This window comes from Eubalaena glacialis, chromosome 16, assembly GCF_028564815.1.
Source record: "Eubalaena glacialis isolate mEubGla1 chromosome 16, mEubGla1.1.hap2.+ XY, whole genome shotgun sequence".
Lineage (NCBI taxonomy): Eukaryota > Metazoa > Chordata > Mammalia > Artiodactyla > Balaenidae > Eubalaena > Eubalaena glacialis.
The window spans coordinates 69674478-69680477 of NC_083731.1; positions in this window are offsets into that span (position 1 = coordinate 69674478).

Here is a 6000-nt window from a genome sequence, read left to right on the forward strand (position 1 = left end):
TATGCTATGGACTTTTCTGTGTAATTATTACTGCCAAATAAAGGCTACTACTTACTCAGAACCTATTTGGTGAACGACATTCATCCCTTCATGTCTTATTTAACCTTCATAACAAATCCTGAAAGGTAGGGATTGCCATTTACTGAAAAGGAAACTGAGACTCAGAGGAGTCAAGTATATCGCTCAAGATGACAAAGGAATTCAAACCCAGGGCTGCCTGTCGCCATATCCTGGGTTCCTTACACTCTACAGCATTACACCCCTTCAGTGTAAATTGGCAGGAAAAATTGTGAAAGACTTGGAAGGGAGAAAAAAAGAAAAAGGATTACTGAATGTCCTGTTCAGTGCATCTTTCTGAGGTATCTTCCCCTTTCCTTGTCTCAGAGCTATTTTACAACTCTGTAAATTGTAGAAAATTAGTAGTAATGAAAAAGATTCTTGTCCACAGAATTGCAAATCAGCTGTGTCTGGTGGAGTGCAATTTTTTTTTGGCTGTGTTGGGTCTTTGACGCTGCACACGGGCTCCCCCCAGCCTCGTCGAGCGGGGGCCACTCCCCGCCGCTGCACGTGGGCCCCTCACCATGGTGGCCTCTCCCATTGCGGAGCACGGGCTCCAGGTGCCAGGGCCTCAGCCGCTGTGGCACACAGGCTCAGCAGCTGCGGCTCTCGGGCTCTAGAGCGCAGGCTCAGCAGCCGTGGTGCACTGGCCCAGTTGCTCTGGGGCATGTGGGATCCTCACGGACCAGGGCTCGAACCTGTGTCTCCTGTAAAGGCAGGCGGACCTCCAACCACTGCGCCACCAGGGAAGCCCTGGTGGAGTGAAATTGACAATCAATTGCCCTGTGGATAGACTGCTTTTTGTATCTATTTGTAAATTCACTTCAGCATTCCTTATCTGCCTCTATACATGTGTATTAATTTGAATTCTCCTTTAAACCATCTGAAATATCTTACTGGTTCAGTGATTAATTAATGAGTTAAATTCCTTGACATGTGTTTATTTTATATAGGTATGACACTCATGATTTTACCCTTAAAAAATTCTTTTAACAGAATGTATTTTGTGTGTGTGCATCAATATAATCAGAAACAATGTCAGTTTTATTTCATTTTTATGGTTCCTTTTTCATAACTTAGGTGCCCACAGCATTAGCATATCGAGACATGTGAAAATTCTGGACTTTCCCTAAACCCACTTGACTGACTGGCTACCTTTTGAGATTGATGTTGAGATGGTCCTTCCCTCAGTTCCTTCTCCAATGCTACCACTGCATCATCTCTTATTTCCTTCTGAAACTGTTTTTCTCTCTTTCTGCACAATTAAGATTTTCTGCTTACTGTTTCTATAGAAACAAGGGAGTATTGGAAGGGGACTATCCAATAGTAGTTAATCAAGAAGAATCTTAGAATTAAATTTGCCTGCAATACTTCACACACCTCATTGTATGACAGATTATTATGTGTCCTGTGGCTTATTCGGGATACTAGTTTCCCCTTCTGCCAGCCTTAGGCTCCTCATTAGCCATTCATAGTTTTATCCTATTCTGAGTAGGCAGGGGACACTTTAGAAATATGTCTTTTTCTGGATAAGAAGTACTGTCAAAACACTTTTGGTAGAAGGGAAACTTGAAATTATTGATTATAGTTTTGAGAATAATGAGATTTTAGAGAAAAAAAGATCTTAGGCATAAACTACCCAATCCCTTCATTTGACAGATGTGGAAACTGAATTCTACAGAAATTAAATGACTTGGCCACAGTGACACAGCTGACTGTGGGCCTTGCTAGGAAGAGGGCTGCACCCTCATTTCTAGTTCAGTTCTCTTTCCATGACGTACAGCATTTCAATGACCTTGGCCTTCAAGAACTCAGGTTAGCTCGGTAGCTAATAATTATAGCAGGCATTATTTTCCTGAACTTCTATGATTTTATGAAATCATGCAGTTTATAAAAGCTTATTGTCTTACATACTTGAAGGAAAAATCAAGGGCAAGGTCAATGGGAGCAAATTTGCATTTAAGTGACAACTTGCAAAACTAAATTTTAAGTTAATACCAGATTTTCGCTGTTGTTCTCACTAACTGGACTAGATCGTGTGACTGTCACACATTGCACCTCCCTCCATGTATGCAGGCCCTCTGGATTTTTCCTGGGCTTGCTGAAGTTAGGCAAGGTTGGCCAACGGCTGCTGACCACATATTTGTTTGCCTACTGAATTCAACAGTTCAAGAAGGCAGTCCATTATTAAGAGCCCTGCATTAAATACCTCTCATTTGCATTCCAATTATTTTTTTAGTTGACAAGGAAGTTTGAGGGGGGAAAGTGAATAAAAGCCTGGCTTTATTTTTAGAAAACCTTAAGCCTAGAGGATCCCTTGGACTTTCAAGAATGATAAAGAGAAACAGGTATTGCTTAATGCAGCCATCTGGACCCCAATGGTCCTGTTTACAGGAAGAGGCACATATAATTAGAAACAGCCAGTGGAGGACAGCATAACCTAATCGGTACCAAGGACCTGAAAGATGTGTGCTTCTCCCTTATCCGATCACGAGGCTACCATCCACTATCTGGGAGACCTTCACCTTCAGTCCCCCCATTCCCACTCCCCAGTTTACACATAGAAGTGCCAACCACACAAGGAAACCAACACGCTTACCAGTTTCCCATCTGATGAAGTATGAAGACTAAGTACCTGCTTCCGTTGCAGATACCTAGTATGTTTTTTTAACATCAGGGTTGGAAAGTGTGTTTCCTCTCAGTCATAATTCACTGTGTGATCTGAGTAATCTGGAACCCCTTGGGGACGGTGTTGGGTGTTTACTGTAGTATCCACTGAACTCAATAATAAAGCCCTTGCCTCCTGATTTTTAACCTTGCAGGGGTAATGGCTTGTTTAGTGAGATAATCTCTGTGCCTACGTGGGAAACAGCTCTAGGTAAATGGAAGGTGATGGATGACTTAAAGGGAACTCAAACACATTTATGCCATTTACCACCAACTCAGCCCAGCGTGGGAGGAACCTCAGTCATGTGCGTCCTAGTTGCAGACTCATGCCACAGAGATGTCTTGTGTCAACGGGGAGTGAGCCACACACTGGGAAGCCATGCTGTTCATGAGGGCAGGTCTGTGCCCCAACCCATAGGCGGGTGCCCATATCCTGCTGCTGGCATACGGTGCCCCATCATTAGCCAGATGGCAGCTACTCTGGAAAGGGCCTGCAATTAGGATTGGCTGCGTGGGGATCAAACCAGTGTGTGGCTGGGGAAACCCGAACAGGAGTTGAAAGTGTTAACGACGGGGGCCCTTGGTCAGCAGGGGAGAATCTTCAGCATGAGTGTCACCCCAACTCTCCCCTCCTCTCCTTCCGTGTTGGAAGACAGTTCCAATGTCGCACAATTCTCTCTGTGCCCAAAGGAAATGTCAGGGGTTCAGGACCAGAAAAACTTGCTGCACATAAAAAGTAGAATCTTTTTTGAGATTGTGTCATGGAACACATTACTTCTCTTGAGACTTTTTCTTTTTTTTAAAATTAATTAATTAATTAATTAATTTTTGGCTGCGTTGGGTCTTCCTTGCTGCGCGCAGGCTTTCTCTAGTTGCGGCGAGTGGGGGCTACTCTTCGGTGCGTGGGCCTTTCATTGCGGTGGCTTCTTCTGTTGTGGAGCATGGGCTCTAGGCGCGCGGGCTTCAGTAGTTGGGAAAAGGGGGCTCAGTAGTTGTGGCTCGCTGGCTCTAGAGCGCAGGCTCAGTAGTTGTGGTGCACGAGCTTAGTTGCTCCGCAGCATGTGGGATCTTTCCGGACCAGGGCTTGAACCCCTTGTCCCCTGCATTGGCAGGCGGATTCTTAACCACTGCGCCACCAGGGAAGCCCCGAGATTTTTTTCAATAAAGAAGGTTTGTTCAGAGTCAGAGTTGACTAGATGATGCTTGACCTGCCCTAGAGGATTCAGAGAGCCTCTAATACCTTTGAAATTGTATTTTGTATAATATGAAACAGTATTACAGGATTTAATATTCATTTTTCTGGGAAGAGGGTATATATATCTCGTCAAAGAATCTCAAAAGATCTGTGACTCCAAAATATCTTGTAGCCACTGCTATAGAGTTCAGAGGAGCCCAGCCTTTCTGATCATGGCAGAAAGAATCCTGAAGGGTCACTCCATGAAGTGGTTATGAGGTAACTCACGGCCTGTGTTTTGCCTGGTCCCTGGGTACCCCTCCATCACCCTTCAGCTGGCCCAGGGCGCACTGCCTGCTCTGTTCCAGAGACAAGTAGCTAGACCATCTCAGGTCCCTCCAACCATATCCCAACACAGTCCGTGCCCAGCATCAGCCCTGTGAGCTAGCACCCTCGATGATATCCCTTTAATAAGGTCACACTCAGGCAGAAGGCAAATGAACCATAATGATGGAAGGACAGGTGCAGATGTCCCAACAGGGCAGGTTGTGGCATAGTCAGCAACTTCCAGGGTTATGAGGGGCAAGGAGAACACAATGGCCAGGAAATGGAGAGCTGAGTACTTGTCACCATTCTGCACTGGCCAGTGCACAGCATTGGGCATTTCACCCTCATGTATTTATTTCAGTTTCCCATTCTGTAGAATGGGGAAGTTGGACTAGATTCCTGAGGCCTCCCTAGCCGAGGACATGACAGGCTGTGGACAAACTTCGTGGCGTGGCCCTGTCTGCAGAGAGGTATTGGGAGAGGAACTGGTCTCTTATTAGGAGCTGGTTTATTCTTCTATCTTAAACACCAAGCTATATGTTTTAAGACATGTTGGATTTTGCAGTCTGTAGAAGGATTATAAACAAATACGTACATCCAAGAGACAAAACATCACTTGTGTGAAGCATCACGATGTCGGTGATGGGTTATGGGCTGGTTAGGGCCGAAAGCCAAAGACTGAATATTTCTGATTATGATGGGGTGCCTGCTCTGTGGTTTCTGATTTGGAAATACTGTTCGTAAATCTCCCTTCCCACCTCCAACCTCTAGTTCTGTTCGTAGCGGATCATATATATTTCCATTCTAGACTCTTCAGTGTACAATCCTTAAGGTGTCTAAATTGATACTTTGGCATATTAGTCATACTCAGGTCTCCTGACTTTTTCACTCCAGGCTCAAAGGAGGCCTCTGAGTCCTCTAACCTCTCCTGGATTCCATCCTTCTCATCCCTGGCCCCGTTCCTGGATGTCACACCTCCAACTGTCCGCTCCACCCTCATCCCGCTTCCTCCTCTGGGTGTTTCAATCTTGCCTTCCTTGCAGCCTTTTCCTTCTCCTCCCGGATCTTCTCAGATCTTCCTTATCTTAAACATTAAACCAGTTTCTCTGCTCTATTTGTCTTTTTAGTCACTTTTAAATCCATTTCCTTCTCCCAACCCACAAATCCTCGGAGTAAATAGCTTATACCTACTATTTCTATTTCCTTTGCCGTCTTCTTGCCTCTGCAGTCTGGATGTTCATAAGCTGCCCTGGAACTGTTCTCTCCAAGCAGGGCTTTCCATGCTCTCCTTCCCTTTGCCCCTGGTTTTTGATATAAATGCAGGGTAGAGACAGCACGTCCCTCCATCACCTTCCAGGGCCCAGCATTGACCATGACTCAGCAGCAGCCCAGCAAACCTTCGCTGAACACTGAAGCTCTCTGTTGCCTCTTCCTTCCAGGTATTTCTCATCCGTCCATCCTGTGTCTCCTTGCAATACCAGCCCTCCTTGTCTCACCTCCTATCACTGTGGCAATATTCTGGCTCGCTTCTTCACTTCTAATTCATCCCGTAGAGCACTGTATCACTTAAATCTTCCTCAGGACTCACCGACAGTTCCCCAGGGACTATTGATCCAAGCTCCACCTCTTCAATGGGTATTTTAAACATGTAATTAATTAACTGCTTAAAAAAGAGTTATAGATGCACAAGTGAAACATTTAAACTGAACAAAAAGGTACCAGAGAAAGAGAAAATCCCTCTTTCCTCCCCTTCTCCCTGTTTTTTCTCCCAGGAG